The following is a 22387-nucleotide window of genomic DNA, read 5'->3' as shown; positions in this document are numbered from 1 at the left end:
TTAGTTAATGTAAATAAACTAGATGCGGTATGCAAATACTGGACGACTTCTTCCTTTATTTATCAATTAATACGAAATCAATAGTTTGTTCACAGTTTGTTTTCGTTCACTTTACTTCGCAACTTTCTCGGAGTAGTTGGTGAATTCCAACAAGCTGATCGTGCGATGGCCTCCACCGGATATTAAGCCACCTCGGCTCCTCTGATCTGGTAAGTTATCATTAGTACGAAGAACAGATATTGTGTTAAGTAGGATCATCCTTATCTATTGAAAACATGAAACAATTAACAACGATCATTTGGTTTCTCCCAAAACAAACCACATCTGCAGAAACTTGACGGTAAACTTCAGCCATTGAGGGAAAGACAGTTTTTTAATACCTGAAACTACTTCCAGGCCAACTCAAATTACTTTTAACTTTAAGAAGTAATTCATTCCCTTGATTACTAATCTTGTGTGTATTAGTGAAAAGATTAAGGCATCGAAAAAGGATATTTGGTTAAATGTATTTTTGAATTAGCGACTGCACAGGTTGTGTTCATTTTGCATACATAATGGCACACACTTGTTTTAAGATACGTTTTGGATCATTGTAATAATCAACAATACATGTTGTACTTCTACTGATACTATTTCTCTATCTGCAGTAAAGCTATACGATGGGTAACGTTTTTCACTGCATTCCCAAGTACCATTTACTGAATAAGCGATTGATGGGTTTCTCATTATCTTATGGAACACTTTTTTTTTTTTAACATTTGGCGTAAAAACACATTTTCTGGGTCTAAACCTACTCCAGCGCCATCTGCTAGTGACCGGCTGAACTACCTCTTACCTAGTAGCGAGCACGTGGTCAGCGCGCTGCGACGTCCTGTTCCTAACAGGCGCATCAGGAGCTTTCTAGACCTAGTGGCTCCCCAGTTTGCCTCACGACGCTGGGTGGACACCGGAAATTGGGAAACACCGGCCGGAAATCGAACCCGGCTCCAACGCTCTAACCACTATACTACGGTGTCCGCTCTCATTACTTTATAGGTCTAATATCACGTAAAATTCAATATGGCGGTCGCGAAACTTTGAGATTCATTGAGAGAACTAGAAAAACGTGTATACGGGAATTTTATATACAAAAACTAAACTGGCACAACAATCCCTAGGGGCTGAGGCCTAGCACATGACTCGTGACACTCACGACTTTGGAGTAATGCGTAGTCAGCACACCGGCTGGCTTTCTAGACACAACTCGCTATTCTTTCTTTCAAATAGTCGCTAATGCTCCGCCTTTGGTGCGAGCGGTCCAGGTGTGGACACTTTCCCGAAAAAGTGCAACAGCCGTTTCAGGCGTCATCCTGAGTGAGGTTTCCTACTGGGTTTTGTTCTTTCTCACCAGGCAAATGCCGGGATGGTGTCTAATACAATGGTTCCAGCTCCAGGTTGCTTCCTCCCCAATTCCCTGGGCAGGTGATCGCCGAGAGACGTCACCCCCCATACGTGATGGGCTAACATAGCCATAGCTGCCGAAAGCCTAGAAATATAATCCTAATACCAATTGTGCTCGTAATGATTAATGGACGCCGTAATATTAATACCACTTTTTAAGTACGAACGGTCAGCCATCGTTTCTAGCACCAAAGCTGACACTGTTTGACTTAGCTAATCTCACCAAAAACTGTATTCCAGTGTGGCAGGGCGCTAGCGAATTTAATGTATTACAAAATATGTATATATCAAATTAATGTAAACGCATGTGGCACAGGAGACCCGGGTTTGATTCCTGGTGGGAGTTCATGTGTTTCAGATTCCTTTAAGCTGGGAGCTAAGTCCATGTCTCATATAGCCTCGCTGCTGAAAGGGAAGCAAAACTAACACCAAATAAATTAATAAATAGCAATCCTTTTTTTTAACAAGCCGTAGCTTACAATCTCAAATGTCTACGAAAATATACTAATGTACATCGTAAATTATTACAACTCATGTACTCGTACCGGAGTGACTATACTTTTCTCAACTACCAACTCCCTTTGTAATGGGAACCGCGATAGTTCAACTACATTACCGCATAAAAAACAAAGCGCAATAAACTCATGAAGCGACGACCTTCCATCAAGAGAGCCGATCCTGGGGGGCGAGGGCCCAGGTCCTCAATGCTCATGTGGGCCCCTATATAATTTTATGAATATGTATTTTATTGTTACATGTATTTTTTTTATGAATTACTATATTTGGCATAATTTGAATTCAATTAGTCTTAAAATTCTGACATATGCCTTCTTAGATTCTTGTCTGCAAATAAACACACATCTGAATTTCCCCCCCCCCCCGAAGGTACAGAGAAATTGGCTCCCTTGCCTTGCATTACGCATAGTGGCAATTTGATTGTTGACGTACTTGCTGCTTGGATAGCCGCTCGTTGGCTTGGCTACTATGTTATAGGTAAATGTTAAAAACGGACAGACTAGTGTTGATAAATTGGACTAAATAAATGATAAAGACAATGTCCGTCAGTGGAAGAACCATTATTCTACTGTCACCAATAGACACAACAACCTACTTAGCATATAGAACTATAGACCTACTGTAAATAAATAAATAGTTTATTTCAGAAAAATAAAACTATCAATTATTATTGACTTTTTCGAAAACTACACATGAGAAATTACCTTCGAGGCTCTTGTATATAGCTAAAGGAAAATCGAAATAAGAGCATCTCATTAACCACACACTATGTACTGTCGTCATAATGGGACGATGGATGAGAAAATACATCATCTTAACAGGTGGAGTAGTTATCGCACAGCACCAGTTTTTAGATTTATTTAAAAAAAAAAAGTTTTCCACGATTTTGTCAGCAAGTACGCATGAGGATTTAAAAACATCCACACCATTTTGTTCTGCTTAATGAGATTTATAGACTTTTTTTTCCTTCGAAAAACACTAATGATGATGCAGAATGTAGACAAAGTTTCAGCACACCACCATGTAGTTCTGAAACCAGAAAAGAAATACCGACAAAACTGAGAATCCTGTGATTGAATAATTCATCTTTGTCCACTCTGTACAAATGGGTCTACACTTTTGGATCACCCTTGTATATTAACTTTCATTTGCTTTTAATTAAAATTAATAAATTTATTAAATTTTTACTTTTCAATATCGGTTGACAGCCTTTTCGTCAGTAACAAGAAGTGCAGCCACTGTCTCATCTTACTATAGATGCACGAATTTAATCCATTGATGAAAACGAAAACTTGGTCTTTTGTTGAGAACGGATGTCCACGTAGGTAGAAGAGAATATAAACTGCCCAGTGGCAAGTTTCCCGACACCAAGACCGTCAACTGTAATTTGTTAGATGTGTCCAACGGATGAAGAGAGAGAGAGAGAGAGAAACAGAATGTAATTTCAACTCTCCGTGGATTTCAACTCAAGAGTGGAAGAGGAGAAGCAAGGGTAATTTGTTGGAGAGTCTGAAACTCGCTGCAATGACAAGCTGTTGAATTAACGAGGTAGTCATTTCTATCAGTTTCAGAAAGCATCTAATTACTAACTGAAAGATGCTAGACTTCGATTATTGCTATTATCACTTTAAAAAATATTTTTAAAAATAATCTACCATCATGTTCAACAAGCGCAAATTGTTTTGAGTGTTTCCTTCTTATAACAGAACAACGGTTACCATATCCTGATCATCAAGGCCTCTTGTCTTCAATCATGTTAAACCATGTATTGCATTTCCTTTCTTTTCAATGTCATCCTCAACTCTTTACTCTATTGATCTTCTATTCCTTACTTCACGTTAAATGAAACAGGTTTAACCCTTTTAAATTATGAGGCCGCAGTGGCTCAGTGGTAGAGCGTTCACCTCTGGTGCATAGGATTCCTGGTTTGATTCCAGCTGGACTCAAATCAACTGCTTTGTGATGGACAAACACCGTGTACGTGGGTTTTCTCGGGGCTCTCCCCTTTCCTCCCACTTTCTTCATTCTACCATTTTATTCATTTCTTATCATCGCCGTCTCCTTTAGCCTAATCAGCATAGGTGTGGGACGTAAAACTCAAATATTTTATTTCCTTTCTTTTTAAATTGTCATTTTTAAGGTAAATTATAGGCTTTTAGTCAAGTAGTAACAGCATCATCCCTGTTTATCTTAGGTACCACTCACATTTACATACCATTCCCTGAGGCGGGAAATTTCAAGAAAAATCGGAATTTTTTCTGATTTTTTTAAAAATGTTGAGCCCCTTTGAACTTTCCCTGTGTTAACGCGCAGATCTCAAAACCAACTGAACAATAGTAAAGGATGTACCAAATGTGTGTACATAATTTCAAGCTTCTAGTAAGGGCGGGAGGAAATATTTACCAATGAGCTAAGAACATCTTCACAATGCCCCAGTTGACCCAAAAAGACCCGGATGTAATATAAACATTTCCGGGACATCTCTATTTATCCTAGGATCATGGTTCGTACCTCATTCTCCTCAAAATAGAACAGCCTTTCAAACGGTACCATTCACATGTCTCCCAACATGTATCTGAGGCGGGAAAATCGCTTAAAAAAAAAAAAAAGGATTTTTGTTAAAATATCCCTATTTTTACATTCTTCTTCCCCCTGGACCGCCCTGTGTTAACGCAGAGATCTTAAACAAATCTGAAAAACACTACAGAGTGCACTGAGTGTATGTGCAAAACTTCGATCTTCTAGGTGGAAAAGTATTCAATCTTCTAGGTGCAAAATCAAGCCCGGCAAAAGATTTTTTTTTTTTGTAAGTTATGGCGTTATCGCCTAAGATGTGAAACCATACGTAACGTGTTCTACAATGCCTCTGGCTTGTCAAAAAAAAAAAAAAAAAAAAAAGAAAAAAAAAGAAAAAAAAAAGTGAAAAGCTTAATTGGTACCATTTAGATCGAATAATGACGACTACCCTATCATCTAAAAATAGGTAACAATTTAAAAGGATCAAAGCAAGAATTGTCTTAAATGTTGTAGATAAAAACAGGCTGCATTTTTTTTATTTATATACAAGCTTTTCGACGTGTTTTTGGCCTTTAATTCTAAATTTTAAAAAGATAAAATCAACGGTTTGTTTAATATCTCCCTCTATAATGCGAAAAGCAAGAACTGGTAAAAAGAAAAATTCAGTAATCTAAAAATGGAGCCATTTCACCGGGAAGAAAGGGCCGAATTGTGGATGTGATGGGTTCTCTACTTCCTAAGTATAGTTTACGCTTTCCTTGTTTGTAAAGCTGGTACAGTAATATTCACCGAAAAAAATATTTGTACAGTAAAACCTGTCAACTTGGCCTGGTTCGTCTTGAACCTGCATTTTCCCCTAAGACTTTCGTTATTTATTACTCTGTAAGTTCGTCACCTGTCTATCTTGGAAGTTGCCGCATTGAAGCAATGTTTACCCTATGATGATGATAATATATTTACCTGCGTATCTTGTTCATGCAAAATACCGTTTTGTTATTTTTCTTAACTCTTTCGTATTCCCATATGAGAAGATGTTCTGTATTTGTGATTGGAGACAAAGAAGCATGGATTCTTGTGTTCTTGGAGGTCATTGGTCAGGACACTATCCTGATAAAGGGATGGTGAAGGAAGATGTGAATAAGAAAAAGGACGTACAGGAATTCAGGAAAGGTTGTACGTATCTGTTTACCCTCTGTCTGTTTTGGTAAAATCATTAGCTATATCGGCTCCTTTCATCAGTGGAGAGCTTTAGCAATTCCGGAAAATTCTCAAGATTAAAGCTAACCACCTCAATTGTCAACTATTGGCACCAAATGACTTGTAGAAAGGTAGTGAAGGTTTTGGGATATGAGTTCCCGTAAGATTTTCTAAGAACATCTTATGCTTCGAGGTACACTCTATTCTTGGGGATGTGTAATATTTCAGCTATTTTATAATTTATGCCATTTCGCATGATGATAGATCACCAATTGCCACTGCTCGAGATTTGTGTTTTTATCTTTTCTACCTATATTCGCCACAGTCCATATAACCTGTTTGATTCACAACGTTCAGTGCTGCTTATGCATCTCTGCCATGACCTCGCTTCTGGTGCCATCTGCAGTACATGTCACCATACCATGCCCTCTATATAGTACAGGAACGAGCAGTGGCGTATTTAGGGAGAGCTTCCGGGCTTAATCCCCCCCGAAATCTTACTTACTATAGTAAAGTATATGAAATATCTTGCAGAATTTTCACATTTTCAGGGAAAGCCCCCCGAAATAAAATCGTAAATACACCACTGGGAACGAGTAAACACCGTTGGTATTATCGAAACTGAATATTAATGGAAGGTATTTTTGGTTCATTATCTGTTCTACATCCTGTTACCAAGCATTGATTAGCATTTTATGTCTTTTTTTTTTTCTTCTTTCAGAGTTCAATATGTATCCACATATCCTTTGCCTTACAAATTACATTTACTTGACCGTTTATTATCCAAATGCAATTTGTTTTTGGCAATTCCTAATAAAAACCTAATATTAATGTGACCGACTGTATGTGCCAAAAAAGAATAAAAGAAATTCTAGAATGAGACACTATAAAATACATAATATTTTCTAGTATTGGTACTGTATATTGTTATGATTACTCTATTATAGTATTTAAAAGTAGCGGTCGTGCCGTTGCTTATTAAAATTTATTTTTTGTAAGTTGGCCACTTTTCAGTGGAACGGATGGTGGCCAAATAGGCAAGTTTCACTGTACTTGAAAAAAAAAAAAAAACTTTTACGCTTTACTGCTTATTTTTAGGTACTGACGTAGTGTTTTCATTGTTCGATTAAAAAAGTAACAATAAAGCTTTTTACTTCGGCTTTTTTGCATTCCATTGAGGCATTCTGGACACGATACATATGATTTCACGCCTTCTTCGTCGAGACATAGTGATGATGATGTCATAACTTGTAACAAAGGAATTGTTTTATGCCTATTTCTATTATTATTATTATATTTTTTGGCGGGCTATTTTTGCACCTAGAAGACTGAAAGTTTGCGCACACATTGAGTGTGCCCAGTGATGTAATGCTCGAATTTTTGGTAGGTATACGCTCGATCGTTTCCGCAAGTATAGCGTATACGCAAGACTACTCGGCACATACGCACCCCAATATACGCTCATTCTTTCGTAAATTTAAGCTGAGTATACGCTGGACTATAAAAGTTTTAAGTGGGTATACGCCGTATACTCCCGTATACGCCCCATTACATCCATGAGTGTGCCCCTTAGTACTGTTAAGATTTTTTAAATATGTATTTCTCCGTTAAAAGAGCAAGGTACAGAGGCAAAAAAGTAAAAAGATATTTTTAACAAAAAAATCACTTGTTAGCGATTATTCCGCCTCAGATACATGATGGAGACATGTGAATGGTAAAGTTTGAAACGTTGTTCTATTCTGAACGAGGATGATGTACTGACCATGATCCTAGGACAAATAGGGATGTCTCAGGAAATTTTTTATATTACATCCAGGTCTTCTAGAGTAATCTGAGACATTGTGGTGCTCATTAGTAAATATTTTATCCCGCCCTTACTATTTAAGATAGAAGCTTGAAATTTCGTTCACACATTTAGTACTTCTTCTTCTTCTTTTTTTTTACTTGATTTTGAGATCTGTGCGTTAACACAGGGGGAGAATTTGAAAAAAAAATCAGAGAAAATCCCGATTTCTCTCAAAATTTCCCGCTTCAGGGACATGATAGGGAAATGTGGATGGTACCATTTGAAGGGCTGTTCTATTCTGAAGAGAATGAAGTACGAACCATGATCCTAGGATAAATATGGATTAAGCTGTAGTTGCTTGACTGAAAGTCTATAATTTACTTTTAAAAAGCCAGAATTTAAAAGGGCAGTGTCTGACCAATGGAAATATACTTATGGGTGCTGACAGTGTCCTAGCAAGAACATTTATTGATACACTGTGATGCACTATGATTGTCTTCCTCAAAGGCAGACGATAGATCACGACTTTAACGAGATACTGATATGTTTGCGTCAGGCAACTGCAATTCTTTCTTACAAATAACAACATTCTTCATCCTGCAAAGATCACAGCTATAGATCAGACAGCTTTTTGAAAAGTTAGAACATCATCCCCTTTCCACTAAATACGTAACACTTAAAAAGTGAGAATTTGAAGTGCAAATTTGACATTTATATTATATTGGTCGATACCCACTACACTAATAAAGTAAGTGTTCTGCTGAAGAAGTACGCCTTATCATCTGTGACGCTGAAGCATTAATATTTCTATGTCAGATGACTCGTCAATTTAAATGATCCCTTCTGCAACTACATTGTTAAAGGTGATTTCCATACACTTTCAAACATCCGCAAAACTAGCTGTTAACAGCAGACACACGCGTACTTGTTATTTCTGTGTCCACATTGTGTTTCTAGTTGTGATTAACAAGAAAATAATGTGTCTGGTTTAACAAACCCTGGAACGCACATGAAAAGTCAATGAGTTCCAATGTTTCTTATATAAAGCTGTTACCATGAAGTCAAATTTCCTCAGTAAATTTCAAACTACCAATAGCGCGCCAAAGTACAATATAGTAGACCTATAGTATAGTTATTCGCTTAAAAATCGCAATAAAAGTAACTTTCATTTCACGAAAACAATTGGACCTCCTTTTTGATTCATTTAAACGGGATGAGTAGTCACCATATTTGGAGTTGTGCTGTTCAATATTATATACCCAGCCATTACGATTCTGACACTCACGTGTCTCCCTCACAAATTTCGAGGCTAAGGATAATTCTACCAAACTACAAAATTGGGTCGAAGGAGAATTCTGCAGGTATACACATTGGTGGAGTTTCCATTCATGTGTGTCACTATTATCAATTGGCCAGAATAAGGTTTAACTTTTAATATTACTTTTCTCATTATATGCAAAACGTTGTTTTATAGAACATGTCTCATGTATACAGTCTCCCTCTAAACGGACGTTACTTTCACCCAACTACGAAAATGGATTATTTGCAAGCATCTTCCATTGCTTAAAAGAAAGAAAAAAAGAAAAAAAAACTCCCCGAAAACATTTAATTTCGAGGTGCAGAAAAGATAGATCGCCCGATAGAGAGCGACTTTCACGAAAGGATAAACGCAAACGCATTCTTTAGTTGTATTGCATGGCGTGACTTGACCGCAAACTTCCCGTGGCACCGATTCTACAGATGGCGGGGAGGAACCGGCGGAAGTGATGGAAGCATCTCACGAAAATCGATTTAACTCGTGACAAGGAGTGCGCACGTGACGGCAACGGAGGGGGGCGGAGACGGGGAAATGATCATGCATATATATATATATATATATATATATATATATATATATATATATATATATATATATATATATATATATATATACATACACAATTCGACCACATCACATGAATTTGGTACACAAAAATCATCATACTGGCGAAAGAAGAAAAATGTCACCGATGATACTCATTTTTATCGCACAATGGGTCGGTCCCCTTCCATCTGAACAAAAAAGAACCTAGTATGCTTGAAACAACCTCTAAGTGGGGTTACACACACGAGAGGATGGAAAACTGCTGAGAGGCTGACTATACATACAAAAGAAAGTTACTAGAAATTCCCCATATTTGATCTAGGTGATTTTTTTTCTTTTTTAATCTCCGCCTCTTCAACGATGATAGGGGAGTCAGTTTCCTCCTCCAGCTGTGAGGTAACTTTCGAAAGACAATTGTAATCGAAAGCCATTTCAATCTCATAACGGATTCTCTTCCCGCTCCTACGCTGTGACTCCTTTCACAAACAACTTTGGATCACCAATTTAAAACCCATCCTTTTTTTCAGCTTCACTTTCAGTGGACATCGAATGTTTGTAAACTTAAGTATGCTAGCATTCTTTTTAACTTCAGCGATTATAATAAATCAGTATAGAGCCGAGTAAGTTTTGCTTTCGTTCTTTACCACCGTTTTTGAATATTTACAAACGAGATGAACCTGCATCACCACATACAACATTAGTATGTATGGGTGGACGGACCTAGAACATCAGCACCCCCTCCCCTCCACACACACACACACATATTATCTCGAAAGTCCCTTCACATACAGTATTATTCTTGTTCACCTCAACCATAGGTTGGTGACCAACATTGAAATTTTAAAACCTCTCCCCCTTTTGATACATTCAAAAGTGAACATTCAAATGTACCCTACTAGACTATACATTCCCTACGCTGCATTAAAAAATAATTATTATTACCTTCGTTATCTCCGGTCAAGAAATAATGCCCTGTAAAGACTTTACAACATTTTTCCATTTGGTATACATACGAGGGTATGCTCGGATGTCACTTCAGCACACTTCCCGTTCTCCGATTTCAATATATTTTCTTTTCTTTTAAAACTGTGTTTCTTTCTATATATTTGCGATCTAAAATCAAAGCACTGGAACTAACAAACCTATTTTTGTTGCAGGAGACAAATGAAGACAGCGGATCAGAAGCAGAGCTCAATTATGCTGAAAGTAGAGTAGTTTTCAAGTTCCTCTTCCTTCAGGGAAGTCTGCAAAGATTATCCATAACAAGATGCTACAAACAATGAGGGTCCACGCTCCGTGCTATCCCACCGTTAAGAACAGGGTGGTCAAATTTAGGACAGAAATTTTGGCACTTAAGAGTCCCTATTACTGCGAAATTAAAATACCGCTAATTTTACAATAATTATGTGATATCTTCAAATAGATAAAAGATAATCGAAAAGTGGATCAAGACCTCCCCAGACGATGTTATTTTGCATGAGGTACCATTATCAAGAGTTACCTAGTAGCTTTCCGTATGCAGTTATTTAGAAACGCGAAAATAAATGCCGATTTTTCTAAATGGCTGGAAATTGAAAGCAAATAAATGAGTCTTGATAACGGTATCTCACGCAAAATAATATTGTCTAGGGAGGTCTTGTTCCACTTTTCGATTATTTTTTATCTATTTGAAAATATCACGTAATTACTGTAGAATTAGCGGTATTTTAATTTCGCAGTGATGAGGCCTCTTAAGATGAACCCCGCCCTGGAAGCTCCTTCATAGTGACTGTGCACAAATGAAATTATTTTCTCACAAGCCGACATACTTCTGCTATAAAGTAGCAAAGGAGCAAAGGATCTAGACATCTCCCATGAACGCACTAGTGTTATTATTCGTGATCATCTTGACATGAGAGAAGTTTCCGCCAACTGGGTACCCAAATGACTACATGCAGACCAGAATGTTTTGAGCAGGATGTCATTATATTTCTTGCACATTTGGACATAAGAGGATGAAACATCGATCTATTTATATGATCCAGAGAGAAAGTGTCAGTAGTTCACTGAAACCAACTAAGTTTCGGGAGCAAATGTCCACTTTAAAAATTCTTGTTAGTGTTTTCTGGCATCTTTGTTGATTATCTACAACAAAGCAACACCATAGCGAGGCTTACTATGCATCATTACTAGATTGGTTTCACTCAGCTGAAGGATATACTCAATGGACAAATTGGCTACATTAAAGTTTGAAACCATGAATTACTCATTCTATTCACTTAACCTAGCCTCAACTGACTACCATCTATTCTCCATTACTTAAAAAAATAAATAAATAAATAAAAAAAAAATAAAAAAAGACAAAAATTTGCCAAAAATCATGAAACTTTTATTTTTTTTTTAAATTTTATTTTTCTGTAAGGAAGGCTAAAAACTTAGCATTCCTCGTATGATTCTCAGTATTTCTTTCTGTTCAAATGTTTCTTAAAACGACGACGTACTTTATGAGATGTCCATTGGCCTATACCGTGGCACGAATTTTTCCAATCGTCTTCAGTGAGCTAGTACTATATATCACTACTGTTGTAAATTGAATTTTGGTAACGTTAAATCTGTATTCGTCATGTCTGAATACCGTATGAACACCGAAAAATTGTCTTACTTGAGGTGAAAATGGGAAACGAAAAGAAAGAAAAAGGATAACTATATATTCCAGTTAGCACGAAGCCAATATTTTTATTTTGGACTGAACATTCAAACAGAACAGTCTGGAAAAAGACATTATTAATAAAAACTGAAAATTATATTCTAACTAACTTACATTTCCCTGACTATAGAGACTTGATTCGTATTCAAATTGAATTGTTATAAAAAATATATAATAAAATGCATTAATGCATGTACACAATAATCAAGACGTTGATGCACATAAAAAGAAGGTTCCATTTATACGTTATTTCTTTGAAATTTTAAGATCCACTCAACATATTTTCGCAACACAGAGGAATTGACAATAACATTTCGACAGTTTCGAAAATTAACATGTTTTCAAACAGAAGATTCGGATGAAATGCTAGGGATTCCGTTTTAAAACTAGGTTTTCAGTTCCAGTACAAAACTATAGAAACTGAGCAAGGACGATCAAAATCGACGGTTTGTCTTAATTAGTTTCTCAGGACAATACAAAAAATCGTAGATATATTTCGAGCTTCCGTCTTCAAGACCAGGAGCATTAATATATATATATTTACACAAACACGAAGAAAGAATTATCAAATCTGTATACAAACTACAAAAAGAGCAGTTTCCTGTAGTGTCTCGTCTGACAAGAATTGAATGTTTTAAGAGTCTTCATCCCGGCGAAATTAAAATACCGCTAATTTTACAGTAATTATATCTTCAAATAGATAAAAGATAATCGAAATGTGCAACAAGAGCGCCCTAGACAATATTATTTTACATGAGAAACCATTATCACGACTCACTTATCTGCTTTCGATTTCGAGCCATTTTCAAAATCGGCATTTATTTTCGCGTTTCTAAACAGCTGAAAACGGAAAGCCACTAGGTGACTTGTGATAACGGTACCTCACGCAAAATAATATTGTCTAGGGCCCTCTTGTTCCATATTTCAATTATCTTTTATCTATTTGAAGATATCACATAATTATTGTAAAATTAGCGGTATTTTAATTTCGCCGGGATGAAGACCCTTTTTGTGTGTGTTTGTGTTGCTTTCTTTTACCCAAAATGAGTTAAGATACCTAGGTGGACTGTCCGAAATACAGTATATCAACGTGTTTCGTCTTGGAAAACCGGTGAGCAACGCCTTTTACACACTGTTTCATCTCATTTTTCCTGTTTGTTCTGATGTTATTAATTTAATGAGAGTTTATAAACGTTTCAATATAATGGAAGCAGGCCTGGGATGGGATGCTAATGAGGGCGGTGGACAAAACCAAAACAGTGCCCATACGAACGCGAATACGTATACTGGCATATAGAACCACTGGATCTACTCATCTATAATGTGATGTTCTGCAGGAAGCTTTCTGTAAAAAGCGTACTGTATCCTTCACGGGTTCTCTGTCCATAGTAACTATATGAATTAATTGTACAGCACTGTCGTACAGGGTTATTATAAATGATTGGAGCGATTTTACAGCTCTATAATAACTCTATTACTGTATATATTGCGATATTTTTTTTCACACACACAGAAAAATTCAAACTTAAACAGAAACGTTTTTGTTAACAATTACAAATGTTCGATATATGCCCCCTTAGTGATTTGACTGACATCAAGCCGAAAATCAAGTTCTTCCCACACTCGGTGCAGCGTGTCCCTATCAATGAGTTCAAAAGCATTGTTGAAGCGGGCTCGCGCAGTTCTGGCAGATTTGCTGGTAGAGAAGGTATGAACACAATCTTTCACCTAACCCCCCCCCACACACACACACAAAAAAAAAGACAAAGGTCTACGCATGCGGTTAGCTCAGGAGAGTGTGAAGGCCACGACATGAAATGCTTTCTCGGCGCCTCATTGCTGCGCCCTCGTTGGAGAAATCTGATGTACACTTGCAACAAACGAAACTTATTGAGTTTTTCTATGTTTTTGTTGAGTTTTGTTACAATATCTCAATTACTAGAGCTACAGTGAATTTATGAAATTGCTACAATCATTTATAATAACCCTGTATATAGAAGAATACATAAAACCTTTATCTCTGATGTGGTTTCGCAAGGGAACTGCACGTAAAGGACGTACCATACTTTGCACCGGTTCTTTACCAATTAACAACTGTAGGAATTTATTAATAAAAACTTGTACCTTAATTTATAATGTGAAATTTCGTAGAACGCGCCGAGACATGTCCCAGTGGACCAGCCCATACCTGAATGGGAGTTACGTTTAAATGCAATGCAATGTTCTTTACCATGTAAGAAAGTTTTGTACCCTAATCAGTAAATGCAAATTGTAAAATGCTTTTTAAGAAACTCATAAAAATGAATATCAGATATTTCAAGAAGTATTACTAAAGGCTCTTACATTCAAATAATAAGTTTCTACATATTTTTTAAACTGGCCATACCAATCTATAGTCTCTTATATATATATATATATATATATATATATATATATATATATATATAGAGAGAGAGAGAGAGAGAGAGAGAGAATGAGAACAAATTAACACAAAGAAGCAACTACACGTTCATATTTGACAACTATTTCATTATCCATGTCGCCAAGTTTTAGAACACTGGCAACAAGCTTTACGGTGACCTACTTTCCAAGACCTTTCAACAGATGATGAAAGTGAAACAATGATTTGGACAAGGCAAACATCCCTTCTTACACATACTTAAAAGAAAGAAAAAAGGAAAAAGCTATTTGTCTGTGTGTCTCTGCTACAAATTGACTCTAAGTTTCCTTTAATGGGCATTTATAGACAACTCTCACCTGCATTGCACTGCTCATATTCTTTTTATACGCTGGTGCTTACGTATATGTAAACTTGTGATTAATGCAATGGAAACGTTAGCGATTACATTAGTCAACTAAGAATTTTGTTAATTTTTATCAAGGAATTTAAGAAGTTCGTAACTGAATTTTCTACGCCTGTATGTGTGTGTCTGTTATTTGCGAACGAAAATGTTTTCTCGTTTTTCAATTTGAAGAGGAAATGGGACGATCAAAATTTATGAAAACCTTATGTATTGTAATGAAACCATGAACTGAGAATTTAAAAAAAAAAATCATTTTTTCATGAAAATTATAATGGCAATTTGGTAGGTGAAGATGGAACTAAGTTTTCTGTAATATTTTAACTTTTGGATACATGCATCACATTATTTTTAAAACTCACAAGGACAGTACTTGTAATCAAGAAATCGTTGGAAGCAGAAGCAAAATAGTCAAGAATCACCTGTAGTCAAATAACATTGCTTGTCAGTAGTAATTAACAATTCGGATAAAATCACGAAAAAGATGAAAGCAAACCTCAGGGTAAATTAAAGTTCAAAAATACTTATTTGTACATCATTAGACAACAACAATATTTTGTCAGGCGAAGTAAAATGGAAAAATAATTAAGGCAAACAAGGACAATAGTCCATATAAAATGACCAAGTTTGCAACTAAAAAAATCATTCTGCATTCTGCATTCTGGGTCCTGCATCCAGCATCGCAATGGAATGGTCTATACGAAATTACAAATACCGCAAGAAAGACCATTGTCCGGTCAAGACCAAGCGAAATATGCAATGAGGTAAAGTATGAGTACAGAGAACTTTAACTGTCTCTTTTGCATGTGACATGATATTAGGAGGTCTCTGAAAGTGACAGGCAAAGTTTAAATACTTAAATATTTAGCTTATTTCCGTTTGGTTAAGCATTGAGTAAAATTATAATGATCTGTTATACAATTAATCTGACATACTATGTCTGGTTATGAATTCAGTACTCTTGGATGTTCACTGTTAAATTATTTATATTGTTACAAAAATATCCACTATACTACCATTGTAAGTCAGTTGTTTCATCAAATAAAAATATTGTCATTTTATGACAATAAGAGATTGCAACCATTCGTTTATTTTCACTCTTTAATTGAGGTACAAATTTGCTATTCCTTTTGTAATTTATATAACACAATTTACTACATGATACCATTTATTTTGATTTTTATTTCTTTTTTTTAATTTTTTTTTTACTTACGGTACAGTATAGCAGTGGTTCTCAAAGTGCGGTCCGCGGACCCCCCAGGGGTCTGCGGGACCTAGCCAGGGGGTCCGCGAAGCCTAAAACTTCAAATATATTGTTATAAAATGGAACTCACAGATGTTATGAAAGAAGTATTTTTAAGATTAAAAAACAGCAGCTGTGGGCAGTACGAGTACAAAACAATAAATATTCATCATTTCAAGTGCTCAAGAATTTCATTAATTCTTGAGGTGAAAAATTCTCTGCTGAAATGCACAAAACACTTGGACACTTGAAAGCATTAGATGCAAGTTTTCGAGAATATTTCCCTGTCCCACAACCTGATAATGCTTGAATTGAAAACTCTTTCACTAATGTAGAATCCATGCAATACAAGATATGAATCTCTCTAACACAGAACAAGAACAGCTGTTGCAACTATCCTGCAATACTTCATGGAGAAACGTTTTCAAAGAAAATGAACTTCGTAGCTTTTGGCTGCGTGTGCGCTGTGTGTGAAGAGTTGTTTAAAAAGCATTGCAACATTTGATGCCTTTCCCCACCACTTATTTATGTGAGCAGACCTTTTCTGCTCTTGCAGTATTAAAACCTTAAAGTGAAATCGTGTTAATGTTGAATCGGACCTCAGATTGATGGTGACAAAACTTATTCCAGATTTCAATGCAATCTTGAAAAAAAAAATCATTCATCACATTAGTGATCTCCATATTTAAGAATTTATCAAGTGGATTTCCTTTTTAAAAAATAATAAAATAAAGACATTCATTTTAAGTTCTGTATTTTCAATCGAAATTTTGTTCACTAGGAAACAATCATGTATCTTTACTTATTGTATTATTTTTCTTGATCTTTTAATTGTCAGTGGTAATTCAAATTAGTATTTTTTTTTTTAATACATGTGGAATTTCAGATAGCATTGCAAGGGGGTCCGCAGATCACTTTTCGAATGAACAGGGGGTCCGTGTTATCGGAAAGTTCGAGAACCACTGATGTATAGTGAACCACAGTTCCTGTGAGGTAGGAAACCAACACGTTCTTCCTCTCGTCCAGGTTGCATATCTCTCAGGTAGTTATATATAAGAGATATGCAACCTGGACGACAGGAAGGATGTGTGGGTTTCCTACCTCACAGGCACTGTGGTTCACTGTACATCAGTACTTCTCGAACTTCAGTTATTTCCAAATATTCTGCATAGTTATTACTCGTCCTGTCCTAAGAACGGGGAATTCTGCTAGTACATAAATAAACATTCTATATAAAATAGCGTATGTTTGTGTGTCTGTGGACAGGATATCAAACAGAAAGGTCAAGTAAATGTACGCTTCTTCTGTGGTTATTTCACGAACGATTTGTATGCAGCCCACATTACTTTTATGTTTTGCAGGCTACAAGGTTTACATAAGAGCAAAGTATAAATACCTGGGCAACAAACACATTCGCTTTACTCTCTTTTAATCCAGGTTCTCAATTGATATTCGACAACGACGGGTGTTTACAGATTGTAAATAAGTGTGTGGTCTGTGTGATACTCTACTCTTTCCAGCCTTAGAAAAAAAACTCATTGGACTACCAGTGGATCTATGACTAGTGATTGGTTGTTGGTCCCATTGCACTAGTATCCTACCGCAATATAACCCCTACTAAGATAATACTTTCAAATAAAGATATCTGAATTTATCCTGCATTTTGTGATAAGAAATGCAATATATATAATGTTTAACAACAGATGTAGCTTTATTTCAACCTCATCCGTATTTAAACATATAATATTTACTGTGCATGCGTGTGCCTGTGTGCTCCGACTCTGCTCATTTGAAATTCGTCGCAGAATTTCATGGTGACGATAAATGACAATAGTCTGTCTCATGTTACAAAACATAAAAAAGGGGCAACAGGAACAGAGGCAATCTCGTTTATACAACGATTTAAGAAAATAACAGTGGTCAGTGTGTTAATTATTTACCAACCAACCGAGCCTTACACTTTAGAAATTATGCGACGACAGTAACCTAGCAGACGATCTTGCTGTTTACGTCTCTCACTGCCGAAGCACGTGTGAGCCGCGGAGTAATACATTTCGCTTTGTTTACCCCTACTTTGTTATAAAGCTGGAAAGACTTTAGTGTGCTTTATTAAATATGCACTATTTTGTTCAGCTGGGTGTCAGAGGAGACGTCATAAGCATACAAGATTATGAACTAAGCAACAACGAAGGTCTAGTTTATTTAATAATAGTTTGCACTTTTAAAAAGCTACGCAAAGTACTATAGTGATCACTAACAGATTAACAAATTCTTGCACTAAATAGTATTCAGCAAACAACCTTTATACAGAGTGAGGCAAAAATCAGGTTAAATATGTAACATGCATCTAATCACGGTTACCATACTACTAGCCTTGGAGATCCCTCGTGGCTGAGTGGTTAGCACAGGCACCTTTGATGTAGGAAACCAGGGTTCGATTCTCAGCGGGAGCTCCTGTGATTCGTATTCCACGTTAAGCTGTAGGTCCACGTCTCATATAGCCTCGCTGCTGAAAGGGGCGCTAAACTGAAAATCAAATCAAATCAATCCCTACTTGTCTTGGCATCACTCTGGGGATATATAAGCACCAAACTGTCTGCCTCACCCTGATTATCCTTTATAGTTGACAAAGACATTTCATTTACTACTTACCACAACGGGGAACAAACGAAATAGACCACTCACCTGAAAGAAAGAAGAAAAAACTTTAATCAACTGCATCAAGTATTGGAAAACATCTTACGTTACTACCATTAATTCTAAACTGTACTCGCGTAGTGTGTATCCAATTTAATGGTGTTAAAGCACCCTTATGATCAAAAACATGTTATACTAAAGCCCATTTATCAATCATACAGCTGTTAATCAAAACAAAAGCAATTGTCAACAAAGAAGACAGGATTGTTGTTTTCATGTTTTATTTTGTGGCTGTGGAGAGAGATCATTTAAATCAATATCCAATTAACCATTCAAATATAGTCTACTAAATGCAAAGAATAAAAAAAGAAAGGAAAAGAAAGGGAAAAAATGATACAGAATTAAAAAATTACATAACTGAAGTAGCCTCCTTTTCCTTGAATGAGCCAGCCAGTGTGCGTAATAGGGAATCAAGAGAGGAACATTTAAATTATGCCAAGTCACATTTACCGACTACAATAATCTACACTTGATTAAAAAATAATAACATTAACCACATAAACGATAATAACATAGGTATACAAAATGTTAGTCTGACAAAGGTTTACAACTAAATTAATAATGGAGGAGGTTTCGAAACTACGAGGGACAGTCAAAAAATTTCCGGAATTTTGTTATAGTTCTTTATTAGCACATTTACTTAATCACCTTCAAAGGACACACACGCACACTTATTTCAGTAGGCGTGGGACACCCGGGTTCGATTCTCGGTGGGAGCTCATGTGGTTCGGATTCCACGTTAATCAGTAGGTCCCCGTCTATAGTTGAACGGAACGTTAAACTCAAATTTAACTAACTCAACTCAACTTGTTTCAGCAATCCTGCTATTGCTGGAAACACCGGCGAAAGTTCTCTTTTGGTATCTTCCGAAGTTCAGCCGTGGCGCTCGTTTTGATCTCTTCTGTGACCCATAAGAGTCCTTGGTGCTAAACTATTTTTAAGGCTATCCGAGTCTCTGAAGCCGATTCCCCCCCCCCCCCCATGTTGCGTTAATGATGATTCGAAGGGGCCTCAAGAGGATTATTTTTTTTATCGTTCAACTGTGCCTCTTACCTTTACAATTTGCTTCAAATGGCGACCAACTGTAGAATGGTCTACGTTTAACTCTTCGGCGACTTGTCGTGTGTTTTTGAGCGAATCGGCTTCGGTTAATGTCTTTAATCGGTCTTGTCGAGTTTTGATAGTCGACCGCAATCCTCTTCATCTTCGTGGCCTGAGATCACCTTTGCGGAATATTGTAAACCATGTGCGCATTGTACGTTTAAAAGCGGTGTTATCACCCCATGCTTTGTTGATATTTCGAGTCGCATCCACAGTACTGTGACCAAGTTTGAATTTGTGAAGTAAAATGCTCCGAATTTCTTGCTTTGATAGTATTTCTACAAACGATCGAAAAAACATTAACCAATAAAGCGAAAAACACAGAGTGGTCCGTTTGATGATCTATGATCCATTTCTTACCTATGTGCTGAATATTTATTGGAATATCAATACATAAATACAGGCTATACAAAAACGGCCACATAGGCATGAGAGTATATTTTTGTTTCCACCATCAAAAAAATGCCCTGTCCGTAACATGGCGAGCGGGTCCTGATTACAAAGCTAAAAATTGATTAATTTCAATTCCTGTTAGTGGAAAAATCGCAATCTTTTAAATACATATTTGTTTATTTCTCCCGCCTCGGCGGGTGGGATTTCATCAGTATAGCTGTCAGTTCCAATACTAAGAGGATAATGAAAGAATAATCAAAACCCACCTGTCCTCTCCGTTCATGCGGAAGTGTGTTGTGCCCGCACACTTCTCTCAGTCATAACCAAAATGACTGGTTGAAAAATCGAGTAGAGAGAGGAACGGGGAGAATTCACGACAAGTTGTCTGCACTCAGCACATATGTATACGTGTGAAGGTGAGCGTGTCAATTGGCGAAATGCTGTTCACCCGTTTCCCTTTCCTATCGATCAATTTATGCATCCGTATCAGTGCTATACCGTGTCAACAATATTTAACGAGGAGTTATTTAGATTGTTTCTCCCCCCCCCCCAACTACTCCATCCCTACGTATACCGTGTTCCCTCCACCCCAGCCACACAGAAAGAATGATCGATAAACTAAACGAAGGGCTGACACACACACACACACTGTTGACTGTCGCCTGCTCTCACTCAAGTGCAAGGGTACAGAACAGTGTACACACCAGATGTGGAAGCTTAACTTTTTGCCCACTACAATGCGTTATCAACTACAACACAACACACACACACACACAACTTCCCTACATACTACTACTCTTTCCCTTCCCCTATGTAGCGTATCTCACAGAGGACAAAAAAGTTACATTACATGCTGCAACATTTTAAAAAGATAACACAAATTTATTTCCACTTGAACGGGTAGTGATATGGAAGTGAGAGAGCCAATTAACGTCCAGTATAATCAACCTTTAAATGTGTTGGTTGAGGAAGCATAAAACAGAAAGTCGTGGCTATCATTACATCTTCCAACCTGAGCAACGAATCACATCAACACGACGTTCGTTTTCTACGAAACAGTTAATTAGTAATACGATATTTACAAAAGGTGGTACACGAAACCATTATTGAATGAAGAGGAGAATTCTCCAACACCACTACTACTTTGCAACAAATTTATGAAGTTTCTTGAGGGGAAGAGTTCGCAAATCTATTACAATGGTTTTAAAAATATATGTTTTCACTTATCGTATGAGGAAAAGTCAGTGAGTTACAAATGGTTACAGAAAAAGAGCAAAAAATGTTTACATAGGAACTAGTTTTATTTTTCCATCTCCATTGGCACACTTACATTTGTTCCACTGATGTATAAGCGCTGCAATATGTGTTTTGCAGAATCTGTAGGTCGTATAGCTATCCGCGGACCTCCGTACATTTCAGCATCATTTACGAAACACTTTTCGGTTGGGGCTAGGTCAGCGCTGTACGGCACCAATTGAAGCTGCCACCCGATTCTGCAACACACTCCTCGGTTGCTCAGCACTGGAATGAAGCACCGCATTGTGGTGATGGAACAATATTTTTCGGTTCTGCAGCAGTGTAGGGTGTTTTCAAAAAAAAATGTCAGTCCGATATTTGCAACAAAACATCGCATTATGATGCAAAAGTAACAGTCTCCCATCGCGTCTCAAAATGTACAGACAACACGCACTTTTGATTCCAAACCACGGTAAGTATAATTTCCACAGTGAAGGGCGCAATCTCCAATTTCTTTTGTTGGCACTGAAGACACACTGATACTAGCTTCGTTTCGGGTTGATAATAATGCATCCATGAGTAAACGTTCTTGTCATCTTTTTCCTCGGCGTATTCATAGATAGACTTTTGTTGTTCTTTTTCGTGAAATGGATGTTAGCTATCCTGTCCATATACTTCAGAAAGTCAACTGCTTTTGCAGCATACTGAGGATGATTCAAATCCAATGAGGTCAATAAATATGTTCTCACGAACCATATCCTCCAGCGGCCGCGGTGTTTCTTCTGTCGCAATCACTGTGTATTTCGTTTATCATTATAATTTACAAGTCCTCTGGTGAATTTTGCAACGTAACTGTGCACTGTTTATCGTAACGAACACCATTGCTTATGGACTTCCTCGACAGACCATT

The 22387-nt window shown here is 36.9% G+C and overlaps 1 protein-coding gene across 1 annotated transcript in view; it reads right to left on the bottom strand.

Moving 5' to 3' along the window:
* Window positions 1–22387, bottom strand: part of px (MAP7 domain-containing protein plexus) — a 527448-nt gene that overhangs the window by 90997 nt on the left and 414064 nt on the right. The window lies entirely within an intron of this gene.

The sequence above is a fragment of the Thermobia domestica genome, chromosome 2, assembly GCF_964235325.1.
Source record: "Thermobia domestica chromosome 2, izTheDome1.hap1.1, whole genome shotgun sequence".
NCBI classification, from domain to species: domain Eukaryota; kingdom Metazoa; phylum Arthropoda; class Insecta; order Zygentoma; family Lepismatidae; genus Thermobia; species Thermobia domestica.
Note: the sequence above shows the minus strand (reverse complement) of the source record. Positions and strands in the feature narration are given on the sequence as shown.